Consider the following 17,437-nt stretch of genomic DNA (forward strand, 5'->3'; position numbering starts at 1 on the left):
TACATGTACATAGAAACATAGAAAATAGGTACAGGAGTAGGCCATTCGGCCCTTCGAGCCTGCACCGCCATTCAATATGATCATGGCTGATCATCCAACTCAGTATCCCATCCCTGCCTTCTCTCCATACCCCCTGATCCCTTTAGCCACAAGGGCCACATCTAACTCCCTCTTAAATATAGCCAATGAACTGGCCTCAACTACCCTCTGTGGCAGAGAATTCCACAGATTCACCACTCTCTGTGTGAAAAATGATTTTCTCATCTCGGTCCTAAAAGATTTCCCTCTTATCCTTAAACTGTGACCCCTTGTTCTGGACTTCCCCAACATCGGGAATAATCTTCCTGCATCTAGCCTGTCCAACCCCTTAAGAATTTTGTAAGTTTCTATAAGATCCCCACTCAATCTTCTAAATTCTAGCGAGTACAAGCCAAGTCTATCCAGTCTTTCTTCATATGAAAGTCCTGACATCCCAGGAATCAGGAATATATGTGTGTGTGTGTAGGTGTGTGTATCTGTATATGTGTGTGTATATATATATATGTGTGTATATGTGTGTGTATGTATATGTGTGTGTATATGTATGTGTGTGTATATATATGCATGTGTGTGTATATATATATGTGTGTGTGTGTATATATATATATGTGTGTGTGTATATATATATATGTGTATATGTGTGTGTGTGTGTGTGTGTGTATATGTGTGTGTGTGTGTGTGTGTGTGTGTGTGTGTGTGTGTGTGTGTGTGTGTGTGTGTGTATGTGTGTGTGTGTGTGTGTGTGTGTGTATGTGTGTGTGTGTGTGTGTGTGTGTGTGTGTGTGTGTGGGTGTGTGTATATATGTGTGTGTGTGTGTGTGTGTGTGTGTGTGTGTATATATGTGTGTGTGTGTATGTATGTGTGTGTGTATATATATATGTGTGTGTGTCTGTGTGTGTGTGTATATATGTGTATATATGTGTGTGTGTGTGTGTGTGTGTGTGTGTGTGTGTGTATGTGTGTGTATGTGTCACTGTGTGTGTGTGTGTGTGTGTGTGTGTATATATATATATATATATGTGTGCGCTGCTGTAAGTGCGGTTGTCATTGTTGTGTGGGACTCAGGACAATACAGCCGTCTCCACACTCTGTCTTTCACCTGGTCCCGGGGGCGGGGGTTTGGGGGGTTTGGGTATTTCTGGGATGCTCCTGGTTCAGTGACACATCACATCCCCCTCCCCGCCTGTCTCACGCCCTCTCTCTGTGAGCTCCACAGTCACTCAGCTCCTCTCCTCTCCTCCCCTCCCCTCTCTCTGCGGCTGGGAACTGTATGTGGACCAAAACCTTCATTGCGTAGCTGCGGACCGGCGCCTGCCCCCCACCCACGCTTTGGTGAGTAGAGTGACCCCTTCATTCTCTGCCCCCCCCCCCCCTCCCCCTCAAACCCCACCCAAACCCCCACCCAGACCCCCACCCAGACCCCAAACCCCTGTGTGTCCCCGCCCGCCCACAGCCGCAACAACCGCAGGTCCCGCAATAAACCCGCACCTTGTGTGCGGCAAATGCTCGCGGCTTTATTCGCTATTACACGATATCCCCCCCCCCCCCCCCCCCCCCCCCTGTGTGTGTGTGTGTCTCTCTGTGTGTGTCTGTGTGTGTGTGTCTCTATATCTCTTTTCTGCTCCCCTCTCTCTGTCTCTCTCGCTGTCTCTCTCTCTCTGTCTCTCTCTCTCTCTCTCTCTCTCTCTGTATGTCTGTCTGTATGTCTGTCTGTCTGTGTGTGTCTGTCTCTCTCTCATTGTGTCTCTGTGTGTCCCAGTGTGTGTCTGTGTGTGTGTCTGTGTGTGTCTGTGTCTGTGGGTGTGTCCCAGTGTGAGTGTCCCTGTGTGTGTCTCTGTGTGTCTCAGTGTGTGTGTGTCCAGTTCTGTCGCGCCCGCTCTGGGCCGGTTCGTGTCTATATTTGGTAAACCTGTGACCCGGTGCGGCTGCGGGTTGTTGCTTCAGTCCGTCCCCAACCCGCCGCTGACCAGTGGCTGCAGCGCTCGGCCACACGGCTGTGTGTGTGTGTGTGTGTGTGTGTGTGTGTAACTGTGTGTGTGTGTGTAACTGTGTGTGTGTGTGTGTGTGTGTGTGTGTGTGTGTGTGTGTGTGTGTCTGTGTGTGTGTGTGTATGTGTGTGTCTGTGTGTGTGTGTGTGTGTGTGACCAACACGTTGCAGGGACACAGACTGGGGGTGGGGGGGATGTATCTGACCCTCTGTACAGACTCACTCCTCATTCACACGCCCCCCCCTCCCCAATCCATCAGCTCCAACTCACAGCCACACATCATGGACCATTCAATGCTCCAGTTTTAGATAACAAAGGATAACTCCTTTGACCTGTTTTCACACCTTGCACTTCCTTATCTATGTATCTCCCTCTCCCCTGACATCAAGGGTCTTGCCCAGAAACGTCGCTCTCCAGAGATGCTGCCTGACCCGCTGAGTTACCATAGAGGGAGTACAGAGACGGTTCACCAGACTGATTCCTGGGATGTCAGGACTTTCATATGAAGAAAGACTGGATAGACTTGGCTTGTACTCGCTAGAATTTAGAAGATTGAGGGGGGATCTTATAGAAACTTACAACATTCTTAAGGGTTTGGACAGGCTAGATGCAGGAAGATTGTTCCCGATGTTGGGGAAGTCCAGGACAAGGGGTCACAGTTTAAGGATAAAGGGGAAATCCTTTAGGACCGAGATGAGAAAAACATTTTTCACACAGAGAGTGGTGAATCTCCGGAACTCTCTGCCACAGAGGGTAGTTGAGGCCACAGTTCATTGGCTATATTTAAGAGGGAGTTAGATGTGGCCCTTGTGGCTAAAGGGATCAGGGGGTATGGAGAGAAGGCAGGTACGGGATACTGAGTTGGATGATCGGCCATGATCATATTGAATGGCGGTGCAGGCTCGAAGGGCCGAATGGCCTCTACTCCTGCACCTATTGTCTATGTTTCTATGTTACTCCAGCATTTTTGAGTCTATCCTTGAAGTTACAAACATCCTGAAGAAGGGTCCTGACCTGAAACATCATCATCCATCACCTTCTGAGGGAGAGGATATACAGGCATTTGGATGGGCAAGGGCTGATTAGGGATAGTCTGCATGGTTCTGTATGTGGGAGGTCGTGTCTCACAAATTTGATTGATTTTTTTTTAAGACGTGACCAAAAATGTTGATGAGGGCAGAGCTGTAGATGTTGTGTACATGGACTTCAATAAGGCGTTCAACAAGATTCTGCATGTAGGCTGCTCTGGAAGGTTAGATCGCATGGGATCCAAGATGAGATATCTGAAAGGATAACAAATTGGCTCCATGGAAGGAAGCAGAGGGTGATGGTGCAAGGTTGCTTCTCAGACTGGAGGCCTGTGACCAGTGGTGTGCCTCAGAGTTTGGGCCCGTTACTGTGTGTCATCTACATCAATCATTTGGATGAGAACATACAGGGCAAGGTTAGCAAGTTTGCTGATGATACAAAAGTTAGTGGTTTTGCAGATAGTGAAGATGGTTGTAAATGATTGCAGCTGGATCTGGATCAATTGGCCAGGTGGGCGGAGGAATGGTTGATGGAATTTAATACAGAGAAGTGTGAGGTGTTGCATTTTGGGACGTTGAACAAGGGCAGGACCTACACAGTAAATGGTAGGCCTCTGGGTAGTGTTGTAGAGCAGAGTGATCCAGGAGTACAAGGGCATGGTTTCTTGAAGGTTGAATCGCAGGTAGATAAGGTGGTCAAAAAGGCTTTTGGCACTTTGGCCTTCGTCAGTCAGAGTATTGAGAATAGAAGTTGGGAGGTCATGTTGCAGTTGTATAAGACGTTGGTGAAACCACATTTCGAATATTAACCATATAACCATATAACAATTACAGCACGGAAACAGGCCATCTCGGCCCTACAAGTCCGCGCCGACACAACTTTTTTCCCCTTAGTCCCCATCTGCCTGCACTCATACCATAACCCTCCATTCCCTTCTCATCCATATGCCTACCAAATTTATTTTTAAATGATACCAACAAACCTGCCTCCACCACTTCCACTGGAAGCTCATTCCACACCGCTACCACTCTCTGCGTAAAGAAGTTCCCCCTCATGTTACCCCTAAACTTCTGTCCCTTAATTCTGAAGTCATGTCCTCTTGCTTGAATCTTCCCTATTCTCAAAGGGAAAAGCTTGTCCACATCAACTCTGTTTATCCCTCTCATCATTTTAAAATATTGTGTTCAGTTCTGGGCACCATGTTATAGGAAATATATTGTCAAGCTTGAAAGGGTTCAGAAAAGATTTACGAGGATGTTGCCCGGACTAGAGGGTGTGAGCTATAGGGAGAGGTTGAGTAGGCTGGGTCTCTATTCCATGGAGCGCAGGAGGATGAGGGGAGATCTTATAGAGGTGTACAAAATCATGAGAGGAATAGATCGGGTAGATGCACAGAGTCTCTTGCCCAGAGTAGGAGAATCTAGGCCCAGAGAAGGTCAGGTGAAGGTGTATGTGTGAAAGAACTTTTTTCACACAGAGAGTGGTGAATCTCTGGAACTCTCTGCCACAGAGGGTAGTTGAGGCCAGTTCATTGGCTATATTTAAGAGGGAGTTAGATGTGGCCCTTGTGGCTAAGGGAATCAGGGGGGTATGGAGAGAAGGCAGGTACGGGATACTGAGTTGGATGGATGATCAGCCATGATCATATTGAATGGCGAACGGTGCAGGCTCGAAGGGCCGAATGGCCTCTACTCCTGCACCTATTGTCTATGTTTCTATGTTTCTAAAGATTTAATGGAACCTGGAGGGTGGCAACTGTTTGGACAACGGGTGGTGGGTGACAATTATTTAATCACTGATAACAGCGAATAGTGAAAGGCCGGGATAGAGTGGATGTGGAGATGATGTTTCCACTCGTGGGAGAATCTAGGACTAGAGGGCACAGCCTTTGAATTAAAGGGCGTTCTTTTACAAAGGAGATGAGGAGGAATTTTTTACAAAAGATGATGGGTCTTGATTAGTGAGGGGTTAGACTTTTTATACTCTTTAGTTTAGAGGAGAGGGGATCTTATAGAAACTTACAAAATGGGGTTGGACAGGCTAGATGCAGGAAGATTGCCACAGGGACGGACTGTTAAGGAGGGGGAAATCCTTTAAAACCAGTGAGATAACTTTTTTCTATGTCTATGATATCTTTTTGAGGCCAGTTCATTGGCTATTTAAGATTAGTGTGGGTGGCTAATGGGATCAGGGGTTATGGAGGAGAAGGCAGGAGGGATACTGAGTTGGATTAGGAGGGCGGTGCAGGCTCGAGAATAGATCAGCCGTGTTTCTATGTTATGAGAGAAGGCAGGAGGATGGGGTTAGGAGGGAGAGATAGATCAGCCATGATTGAAGGGAGGGTCGCGTGGACTGAATGGCCTCATTCTGCTCCTAGCATTTATCAACATGAATGGAAATGGCGAATGTTTAACTGTAAACACTCAGGCTAGCGATGAATACTTCAACACATTTCCCGCATGTGGTTTTTCTGCTCGAAGATGTGATTTTGTGTTATGCTGAGGTTTGACGGGCAATGTGACTTCTACCTGTAACATGCCGGGACTTACACCAACGTTCTCCTGTGTCTATCTGTAGACAAAAGTGCTGGAGAAACTCAGCGGGTGCAGCAGCATCTATGGAGCGAAGGAAATAGGCAAGTGAAGGAAATAGGCAACGTTTCGGGCCGAAATCCCAAAGGAAATAGGCAACGTTTCGGGTCGAAACCCAAAGGAAATAGGCAACGTTTCGGGTCGAAACCCAAAGGGTTTCGGCCCGAAACGTTACCTATTTCCTTCGCTCCATAGATGCTGCTGCACCCGCTGAGTTTCTCCAGCACTTTTGTCTACCTTCGATTTTACAGCATCTGCAGTTCCTTCTTAAACAAATTCTCCTTGTCGATCACTAAGCTGCTTTGACAGTTCACCTGCCAAACTAGTCTTCAGCAAATCACAAAGCGCTGGAGGAACTCAGTGGGTCAGGCAGCATCTGTGGAGGGAATGGACAGGCGAAGAATGGTCACAAGGGATAGGAGAAGAATTAGGCCATTCGGCCCATCAAGTCTACTCCGCCATTCAATCGTGGCTGATCTATCTCTCCTTCCTAACCCCATTCTCCTGCCTTCTCCCCGTAACCTCTGACACCCGTACTAATCACGAATCTATCTATCTCTGCTTTAAAAAAAAATATCCACTGACTTGTGGCCTCCACAGACGTCTGTGGCAAAGGGAATTCCACAGATTCACCGCCCTCTGACAAATCTGAGGAAGGACATTATTGCCATAGAGGGAGTGCAGAGAAGGTTCACCAGACTGATTCCTGGGATGTCAGGATTGTCTTATGAAGAAAGACTGGATAGACTTGGTTTATACTCTCTAGAATTTAGGAGATTGAGAGGGGATCTTATAGAAACTTACAACATTCTTAAGGGGTTGGACAGGCTAGATGCAGGAAGATTGCTTCTGATGTTGGGGAAATCCAGGACAAGGGGTCACAGCTTAAGGATAAGGGGGAAATCCTTTAAAACCGAGATGAGAAGAACTTTTTTCACACAGAGAGTGGTGAATCTCTGGAACTCCCTGCCACAGAGGGTAGTCGAGGCCAGTTCATTGGCTATATTTAAGAGGGAGTTAGATGTGGCCCTTGTGGCTAAGGGGATCAGAGGGTATGGAGAGAAGGCAGGTACAGGATACTGAATTGGATGATCAGCCATGATCATATTGAATGGCGGTGCAGGCTCGAAGGGCCGAATGGCCTACTCCTGCTTCTAATTTCTATGTTTCTATGTTTCTAAAATAAATCCCTCCTCATCTCCTTCCTAAAAGAACGTCCTTTAATTCTGAGGCTGTGACCTCTAGTCCTAGACTCTCCCACTAGTGGAAACATCCTCTCCACATCCACTCTATCCAGGCCTTTCACTGTTCTGTACGTTTCAATGAGATCCCCCCTCATTCTTCTAAACTCCAGCGAGTACAGGCCCAGTGCCGACAAACGCTCATCATAGGTTAACCCACTCATTGCTGGGACCATTCTTGTAAACCTCCTGTGGACCCTCTCCAGAGCCGGCACATCCTTCCTCAGATATGGGGCCCAAAATTGTTCCAAAGGCGGCCTTTTCACGAGCACCTTATCGAGCCTCAGCATGACATCATTGTTTTGTACACAACCCCTCGTGTAATAACTGCTCGCTTTGAGTTTGCTTCCTTTACCGCCGATTCGACTTGCAAATTGCAGTCATCGTCCCTCCATTCCACTCCACTCCACAGATGCTGCCTGACCCGCTGAGTTCCTCCAGCACTTTGTGTCTTGGTCAAGATTCCAGCACCTGCAGTTCCTTGTGTCTGCTGTCAATCTGGTTTTGTTCGGTAACGGCAAGGGTTAAAAAAAAAATGTTTTTGGTGGTTGATACAAAGCTGAATAAAGATGTATTTATTGAAGGGATTTTACTCACAGACGGGGTTTTTAATTCCCAATTCTGATGTCATATTTAATAAAGTTGCTCTGATTAAGATAGGGGCCTCAATTACAACAGGTGAACAGTGATTATAATGGGTTGGGGTCTTGTATTTACATCGAGTATAAAGCAGAGAATATGGGCCGCTGTTGCAATATTGTCAGCAGTTTTGGGCCCCATATCTGAGGAAGGATGTGCTGGCTCTGGAGGTTTACAAGAATGAGCCCAGGAATGAATGGGTTAACATACGGTGAGTGTTTGTCGGCACTGGGCCTGTACTCGCTGGGGTTTAGAAGGTCGAGAGGGGACCTCATTGAAACTTAGCGAATAATGAAAGGATGCGGAGAAGATATTTCCACTAGTGGGAGAGTCTAGGACCAGAGATCGCAGCCTCAGAATTAAAGGGGGCTCTTTGTGAAAGGAGGTGAGGAGGAACTTCTTTAGTCAGAGGGTGGTGAATGTGTGGAACTCATTGCCACAGAGGGCTGTGGATGCCAAGTCAGGGACCTCATTGAAACTAGACTCTCCGTCTACAAGGAGTTCTGTTAGGAATCTCCAACCGGTTAGCATGCAACAGAGTTTGTCACCGTACACGTGACAATAAACTAAACTGAAGCACTGAAGCTCGATGCAGCCAACGCCAAGGCTCTGTGGGGGAGAGAGGACCACAGACTAGGGTGCTTCTGCTGCTGGACATTGGGGGCAGTGTGTGGTGGAGATGGCCCTCACACAAGGGACAGGAGAGCACCCCAGGGGGTCACATGAGTGGCAGCATCTTCTAATCGAGTCGACACACAGAGATTAGAAGTTGTTCATCCAGCGATGACCCCACGTCCCGACATCTGCACAATGGTGTCTGTCTTGTCCCATTGGTGGAAACTGGGCCGCGATCAACATGAACGCTCCTTCCTTCACCCCACTGTGTGAGTGACTAGGATGATGTGTGTAGAGAGAGGAGCTAACTCTACACACCACGATCAGGCCCTTCAGCCCACAACACCTGTGCTGGACCACCATGCCAAAATCAACTGATCTCATCTGCCTGCCTGCATGTGATCCATATCCCTCCGTTCCTCTATAGTCAGTGTGTCCACATGTTCAATATTGCTTGACATACAGCAGAGAAACAGGCCCTTCGGCCCAACTTGCCCATGCCGACCAACATGCCCCAGCTACACTAGTCCCACCTGCCCACGTTTGGCCCATATCCCTCTAAACCCGTCCTATCCATTCTATTAAATGCTGTTGTAATCCCTCCCTCCACAAGCTCCTGTGGCAGCTGGTTCCATGCACCCAGCGCCGTCTCTTGTGTTATCCCTCGTAGACCTGTCGTTACACACAGCGCCCTCGCCTGGGGTGGTCTCTCCCGCCCCTTGTGTGAGGGGTGACCCCTCCGGCCTCTGGCCCCCCAATGTCCAGCAGCAGAAGGACCCAGACTGTGGACCTCCCTCCCCCACAGAGCCTCCAATGATGTAGTTCTGTTTATTGTCACGTGTAGCGAGTTAGAGTGAAAAGCTTCTGTTGCTGCTAACCAGTCAGCAGAAAGACAATTACGGGCGGAGCGGTGGTGCAGCGGGTAGAGCTGCTGCCTCACAGCGCCAGGGACCCAGGTTCAATCCTGACCACGGGTGTTGTCTGTACGGAGTTTGCACGTTCTCCCCGAGACCTGCGTGGGTTTTCTCCGGGTGCTCCGGTTTCCTTCCACACTCCAAAGACGTGCAGGTTTGTAGGTTAATTGGCTTGGTGTATGTGTGTAAATTGTCCCTAGTGTGTGTAGGATTGTGTTAGTGTGCGGGGATCGCTGGTCGGCACGGACTCGGTGGGCCGAAGGGCCTGTTTCTGCGCTGTATCTCTGAACTAAACTAAAATAGTGGACCCCTCTATTGGAAGAGGCAAAGCTAAATCGTGCCGACTCTCCATCCCTGCAGTAACAAAGAACTGCAGATGCAGGTTTATACCAAATAAAGACACAGAGTGCTGGAGTAACTCAGCAGGTCAGGCAGCATCTCTGGAGAGAAAGGATGGGTGGTATTTCAGGTCAAGACCAGGGTCTGCTTTGGTTATAGAGTGAGACAGCATGGAAACAGGCCATTCAGCCCAACTTTCCCACAATGCCCAACATGTCCCATCTATACTAGTCCCACCTGCCTGCATTTGGCCCATGTCCCTCCAAACCAAATCCATGTACCTGTCTAAATGTTTCTTAAACACTTGAGATAATGCTTTCAGTTAGCCAGTCATTTATCCCCACAGATGATGCCTGACCCGCTGAGTTACTCCAGCACTCTGTGAAACGCCACCTATCCATGTTCTCCACAGATGCTGTTTGACCCGCTGAGTTACTCCAGCACTCTGTGAAACGTCACCTATCCATGTTCTCCACAGATGCTGCCTGGCCCACTGAGTTATGGTGCAGCAGCATCTATGGAGCTAAGGAAAAACGGCAACTTTTCGGGCTTCAAGATGCTCCTTCTGGAAATAGGCAAACTCTGTCACCTACCCATGTTCTCCACAGATGCTGCCTGACCCGCTGAGTTACTCCAGCACTCTGTGCCTGCTTATTGCAGCAGATTGTCACCATGCTAATGCAACTTTCTGCAACACTGGCCTATTTTAGACATTTCAGTGTTCGCTTAGAGATAAATCTTGCTTTGAAGGGGATGATGACAGGCCGGGCGGGGACTGTTGGAAATCTCAGCGTCCTTTCTCGAGAGAGACTCGCTTGAATTATGGCCGTTGAATTATTGTGCGTTGGCACAAGTGTTAGATACGAGGTGTCGGTAAATCGATCCCAACAGGGGTGACGGGAGAAAGATGCATGTGACCAGTTCGTGTGGCCTCTGTGTCGACTGGTGAAGAGGTGTGAAGGGCTTTGTCAAGGTCACGGGGAAATTACTGGAGGGAGAAGAGAGAGAGATTCAGTATCACGAGTCGGGATGTTTGGGTATAAATGCGATCCAGCTCTCTAGTTTAGTTTAGAGATACAGCGCGGAAACAGGCCCTTCGGCCCACCGAGTCCATGCCGACCAGCGATCCCCGCACACTAACACTATCCCACACACACACAATAGGGACAATTTTACATTTACACCAAGCCAATTAACTTGCAAACCTGCACGTCTTTGGAGTGTGGGAGGAAACCGGAGCACCCGGAGAAAACCCACGCAGGTCACGGGGAGAACGTGCAAACTCCGTACAGACAGCACCCGTGGTCGGGATGAACACGGGTCTCTGGCGCTGTGAGGCAGCAGCTCTACCCCGCGGTGGTTTGGGTGTAGGAGTCGGCAGTTCACAGCGCAGCGTTGTGCGTTGGTCAGGCCGTATTGCGTGCGTTTATTATCGCCCCGTTACAGGAAGGATGTGGTGGCTTTGGAGACGGTGCAGAGGAGGTTGACCAGAACACTAACAAACAAAGAACTGCAGATGCTGCTTTATACCAAAGATAGACACAATAATGCTGGAGTAACTCAGCGGGTCAGGCAGCATCTATGGAGAGAAGGAAATAGGTGACGAAACATCGCCAATTCCTTCTCTCCATAGATGCTGCCTCACCCGCTGAGTTACTCCAGCATTTTTCGTCTACGTTCAATTTAACCAGCATCTGCAGTTCTTTCTTAGAACACAATAGACAATAGGTGCAGGAGGAGGCCATTCGGCCCTTCGAGCCAGCACTGCCATTCAATGTGATCATGGCTGATCATCCCCAATCAGTACCCCGTTCCTGCCTTCTCCCCATATCCCCTGACTCCGCTATCTTTAAGAGCGCTATCTAGCTCTCTCTTGAAAGTATCCAGAGAACCGGCCTCCACCGCCCTCTGAGGCAGAGAATTCCGCAGACTCACCACTCTCTGTGTGTGTAAAAATGTTTCCTCGTCTCTGTTCTAAATGGCTTGCCCTTTATTCTTAAACTATGGCCCCTGGTTCTGGACTCCCCCAACATCGGGAACATGTTTCCTGCCTCTAGCATGTCCAAACCCTTAACAATCTTATATGTTTCAATAAGATACCCTCTCATCCTTCTAAACTCCAGAATGTACAAGCCCAGCCGCTCCATTCTCTCAGCATATGACAGTCACTGCCTGGATTAGCAGGTGTTAGCTACAGGGGGTGGTTTGGATTGGATTGTTTGGCTAGATGTATATAACATTCTGAGAGGCGTAGATAGGGTAGACAGTCAGAACCTTTTTCCCAGGGTTGGAAATATCAAATATTAGACGGTATCATTTGAAGGTGAGAGGGGGACAGTTTAAAGGAGTTGCGGGGGGCAAGCGATTTTTACACAGAGGGGGGTGGGTGCCTGGAACGCTGCCAGGGGTGGGGGTGGAGGCATATATGATAGTGGTGTTGAGGGACATCGATCACATACAGGCAGATGTGAGATAGTCTTGGCATCAAGGTCGGCAAGGGCATTGTGGGCCGAAGGGCCTGTTCCTGTGCTGTACTCTTCTATGTTGGCAATGGGCTAAGTGTTCGGCTGGCGACCGGAAGGTAGCCGGTTCGAATCCCGCTTGGAGTGCATACTGTCGTTGTGTCCTTGGGGCAAGACACTTCACCCACCTTTGCCTGTGTAATGTAATTATGTGAAGCACTTTGGGGTCAATGCAAGTTGACTAAAAATGTGCTATATAAATAAGATTATTATTATTATTATGTTCTATGTGGAATTCTCTGTCACAGGAGGCAGTGGAGGCCAATTCACTGGATGTTTTCAAGAGTGAGTTCGATTTAGTTCTTAGGGCTAACAGAATCAAGAGATATGGGGAGAAGGCAGGAATGGGATATTGATTGTGGATGATCAGCCATGATCATATTCAATGGCGGTGCTGGCTCGAAGGGCCGAATGGCCCTTGACACCCATTCTAATCAAGAATTTGTCTATCTCTGCCTTTAAAATACCCACTGACTTGGCCTCCACAGACCTCTGTGGCAAAGAGTTCCACAGATTCACCACCCTCTGACTAAAGAAATTCCTCCTCAACCCCTTTGTAATAGAGCGTCCTTTAATTCTGAGGCCCTCTAGTCCTAGACTCTCCCACTAGTGGAAACATCCTCTCCACATCCACTGTATCCAGGCCTTTCACTATTCTGTTAGTTTCAATGAGGTGCCCACTCATCCTTCTAAACTCCAGTGAGTACAGGCCCAGTGCCGTCAAACGCTCATCATAGGTTAACCCACTCATTCCTGAAGTCATTCACAGAAGCTCACAGTCGCTGAGGTTAGTGTTGTGCAAGTCTGTCCCGCTGAGTTACTCCAGCTTTTTGTGTCTACGGTTTAAACCAGCATCTGCAGTTCCTCCCGACACATCTAACCTACGAGAAAATGCTGGAAACCAGCAAGTCTTAGGATTGTGGGAGGAAACCGGAGCACCCGGAGAAAACCCACGCAGGTCACGGGGAGAACGTGCAAACTCCGTACAAACAGACAGCACCCGTAGTCGGGATTGAACCCGTGTCTCTGGTGCTGTGAGGCAGCAGCTCTACCCGCTGCGCGCGCCACCGTGCCCGCCCTGTGTGCAGCAATGCACTGGTCAGAAACATGGTGGAGATATTCAGCAGCTGCTGCCCCTGAGCACCAACTCACAATGCTAATGCATTCCCCAATGTCACAACTTCAAAGCTGCAGCACTGTGTAAACCTCGGGAGCAGTTATTTCTCTTTCCTTTTATACAGATTGTAAGGTTGTAAATCCGTTTTATTATGGCCTGTTCAACCTTCACTTTATGGAGACAGGGACGTCAGTCATTGCTGTATGTGTCAAGCAGCATTGTGTTTCCTGGAGTAAAACCACTTCGATGTTAATGGTTTCTTTGCTCCCTGTCTTGTACCACCCCCCCCCCCCCACCCCCCCCTCCCCCCCCCCGCCTCCCCCCTCCCCCCCCTTCCCTACCCCCAGCCGTTTATCAAAGTCCACCTGCATCATTTATCCAGTGCAGCCTGCTCTGCTGAATGTGGGGAGATTTTGGTCTATTATTAAATCCACCGTCGATGATCATAATGCAGGCATTAAATGCGATGTGAATCACATCATTCACTTTGCCTTTCCGGCTCAGTAGCTGCATTAGAGGTCTCCGCGGCTGCCTCAAAGCATCACAAATCACGCTGAGAATTGCTGCAAGGGGCGGCACGGTGGCGCAGCGGGTAGAGCTGCTACCTCACGGCGCCAGAGACCCGGGTTCCATCCTGACTACGGGCGCTGTCTGTACGGAGTTTGTACGTTCTCCCCGTGACCCGCGTGGGTTTTCTCCGGGATCTCCGGTTTCCTCCCACACAGGTTAAATTTGTCAATTGTCCCCAGTGTGTGTGGGGCAGTGTTAATGTGCGGGGATCACTGGTCGGCACGGACTCGGTGGGCCGAAGGGCCTGTTTCCGTGCTGTATCTTTCAATCAATCGAGGGAGAAGGTTACAGTGGATTTTGTAAATCTGAAATGAAAACAGAAAATGCTGGAAATACTCAGTGGATCAGGCAGCATTGGCTTTCTATATTGTTCATTTACAGAGGGATATTTGCAGGGCAACTTTTATTTAAAGAACAGGAAACCGAAATATATATTTGATAGATCAGGGGTTGATCACACAGAGGGTGGTGGGTGTATGGAACGAGCTGCCAGAGGAGGTAGTTGAGGCTGGTGCCCATTCACCCGATCTATTCCTCTCATGAGCTTATACACCTCTGTAAGACAATAGACAATAGGTGCAGGAGTAGGCCATTCGGCCCTTCAAGCCAGCACCACCATTCAATGTGATCATGGCTAATCATCCCCAATCAGTATCCCGTTCCTGCCTTCTCCCCATATCCCCTGACTCCACTATCTTTAAGAGCCCTATCTAGCTCTCTCTTGAAAGTATCCAGAGAACCGGCCTCCACCGCCCTCTGGGGCAGAGAATTCCACAAACTCACAACTCTGTGTGAAAAAGTGTTTCCTCATCTGTTCTAAATGGCTTACCCCTTATTCTCAAACTGTGGCCCGTGGTTCTGGACCCCCCCAACATCGGGAACATGTTTCCTGCCTCTAGCGTGTCCAAACCCTTAACAATCTTATATGTTTCAATAAGATATCCTCTCATCCTTCTAAACTCCAGAGTGTACAAACCCAGCCGCTCCATTCTCTCAGCATATGACAGTCCCTCCATCCCGGGAATTAACCTTGTAAACCTACGCTGGGCTCCCTCAATAGCAAGAATGTCCTTCCTCAAATTAGGGGACCAAAACTGCACACAATACTCCAGGTGTGGTCTCACTAGGGCCCTGTACAACTGCAGGGATAAGATCACCCCTCATCCTCCTGTGCTCCAAGGAATAGAGTCCCAGCCTGCTCAACCTCTCCCAATAGCTCAGGTCCTTGAGTCCTGGTGACATTGTGGTAAATGATGTCAATAAGGACAGAAGAGGTGTGAAATGTACAGCCTGGTTTGGTGACTCATTCCATAAGAATGGACACAAGGAACTGCAGGTGCTGGTTTAGAAAAATAGACACAGAGTGCTGGAGTAACTCAGTGGGTCAGGCAGCATCTGTGGTGAACGTGGATAGGTGACGTTTCGGGTGGAGACCCTTCACCAGGGTTGGTGATGCAGTCAGGATGGTGTGTACCGCGGAAGGAAGGCTGCTGGAGATTGTGTGTGTGTGCGTGTGTATGTGTGTGTGTGAGTGTGTGTGCATGTGTGTGTGTGTGTGTGTATGTGTGCGTGCATGTGTGTGTGCGTGTGTGTGTGTGCGTGTGTGTGTGTGTGTGCGTGTGTGCGTGTGCATGTGTGTGTGCGTGCATGTGTGTGTGCGTGCATGTGTGTGTGCGTGTGCATGTGTGCGCGCACGTGTGTGCGTGTGTGCATGTGCGCGCACGTGTGTGCGTGTGCATGTGTGTGTGCGTTTGTGTGCGTGTGCGTGCGTGTATGTGTGTGTGCGTGAGCGTGCGGGTGTGTGCATGTGAGTGTGTGTACGTGCGTGTGTGCGTGTGCGTGCGTGTGTGTGTGTGTGTGTGTGTGTGCGTGTGTCTGTGTGTGTGTGCGTGCATGTGAGTGCGTGTGTGTGTGTGCATGTGTGTGCGTGTGTGTGTGTGCGTGCGTGTATGTGTGTGTGCGTGTGCGTGCGTGTATGTGTGTGTGCGTGAGCGTGCGGGTGTGTGCATGTGCGTGTGAGTGTGTGTACGTGCGTGTGTGTGTGTGCGTGCGTGTATGTGTGTGCATGCGTGCGTGTGTGTGATCCTTGTCCTTGTCCCTCTATGCAACAGGGGAGAGGGGCAGGAGATGTGAGGTGTGCTCGGTCCCACTAACCCAGGGTGGGTCAGTCTGCGGACACCATGTTTAAGGAAGCAGAGAGAAGATTGACGAGGATGTTACCAGGCTGGAGGGTCTGAGCTTCAGGGAGAGATTTGTCAGATTGGAACTTTATTTTCTTGGAGCTCAGGAGGTTGAGGGCTGATCGTCTAGAGGTGTAGAGGATCATGAGAGGAATAGTTCGGCTGGAAGCATGGAATATTTTACCCAGGAGGTGGATAATATTTCAGGACTGCTCTCTGGAACTTTTGCCGAAGTATAGAACAACAGAACAGCACAGGAACAGGCCCTTCAGCCCACAATGTCCCTGCATATCTATGCGCCCATCTGAAAGCCTCTTAAACACCACTATGCTCTCTGCCTCCACCACCACCCCTGGCAGCGAGTCCCAGGCACCCACCACCCTCTGTGTTTCAACAAAACCCTTGGCACAAACATCTCGTTGAGTCATTTATCGTCACAGGATGCAGCTCAAACAGTCGGTGCTCCAGTAATAATACTCTTTATTTCCAAACTCCACAGGAGGGATCTATAAGTGTTCCTTCTGTGCCTCAATTAGTATTTCAATTCAGTCTTTATTTGGAAGGTCCAAGATCAATTCTGATCATTCACGGAATCTGCTGCATTGGGCCATTATTATAGAAACATAGAAACATATAGGTGCAGGAGTAGGCCATTCGGCCCTTCGAGCCTGCACCGCCATTCAATATGATCATGGCTGATCATCCATCTCAGTATCCCGTACCTGCCTTCTCTCCATACCCCCTGATTCCCTTAGCCACAAGGGCCTCATCTAACTCCCTCTTAAATATAGCCAATGAACTGGCCTCAACTACCCTCTGTGGCAGAGAGTTCCAGAGATTCACCACTCTCTGTGTGAAAAAAGTTCTTCTCATCTCGGTTTTAAAGGATTTCCCCCTTATCCGTAAGCTGTGACCCCTTGTCCTGGACTTCCCCAACATCGGGAACAATCTTCCTGCATCTAGCCTGTCCAACCCCTTAAGAATTCTGTAAGTTTCTATAAGATCCCCTCTCAATCTCCTAAATTCTAGAGAGTATAAACCAAGTCTATCCAGTCTTTCTTCATAAAACAGTCCTGACATCCCTGGAATCAGTCTGGTGAACCTTCTCTGCACTCCCTCTATGGCAATAATGTCCTTCCTCAGATTTGGAGACCAAAACTGTACGCAATACTCCAGGTGTGGTCTCACCAAGACCCTGTACATGGAGGTGTACAGCATGGAGGTGTACAGCATGGAAGCAGGCCCTTCGGCCCACCTTGGCCATGTCAGCCAAGTTGGCATGTTGGGTTGGTCCCATCTGCCTGCATTTGGCCCATAGCCCACTAAATCCCCATCAATATATCTGGCAGCTCGTTCCATTCATCCACCACCAACTGCTCCTCAGGTTCCTATTAAATCTTTCCCTCTCACCTTAGATCAACGTCCTCTGGTTCTTGATTCATCCTACTCTGGGTAGAAGACACTGTTCTTTCACCCGATCTATTCCCCTCATGATTTTATACACCTCTGTCACAGGCTCCTGTACCCCAAGGAGAAAGAAGATAGACACAAAATGCTGGAGTAACTCAGCGGGTCAGGCAGCGTCTGTGGAGAACGTGGATAGGTGACGTTTCACAGAGTGCTGGAGTAACTCAGCAGGTCAGGCAGCATCT

General features: G+C 49.0%; 1 protein-coding gene across 1 annotated transcript in view; it reads left to right on the top strand.

The window, feature by feature from the left end:
- The first annotated feature begins 1,212 nt into the window (after positions 1–1,212).
- The window catches only part of LOC129710876 (coronin-6-like), an 80,573-nt gene continuing 64,348 nt past the window's right edge, over positions 1,213–17,437 (top strand). The window contains 1 exon segment of the mRNA XM_055658166.1: positions 1,213–1,372. The gene's annotated coding sequence lies outside the window, so the exon portion shown is untranslated.

Source organism: Leucoraja erinacea, chromosome 28 (assembly GCF_028641065.1).
Source record: "Leucoraja erinacea ecotype New England chromosome 28, Leri_hhj_1, whole genome shotgun sequence".
NCBI lineage: Eukaryota > Metazoa > Chordata > Chondrichthyes > Rajiformes > Rajidae > Leucoraja > Leucoraja erinaceus.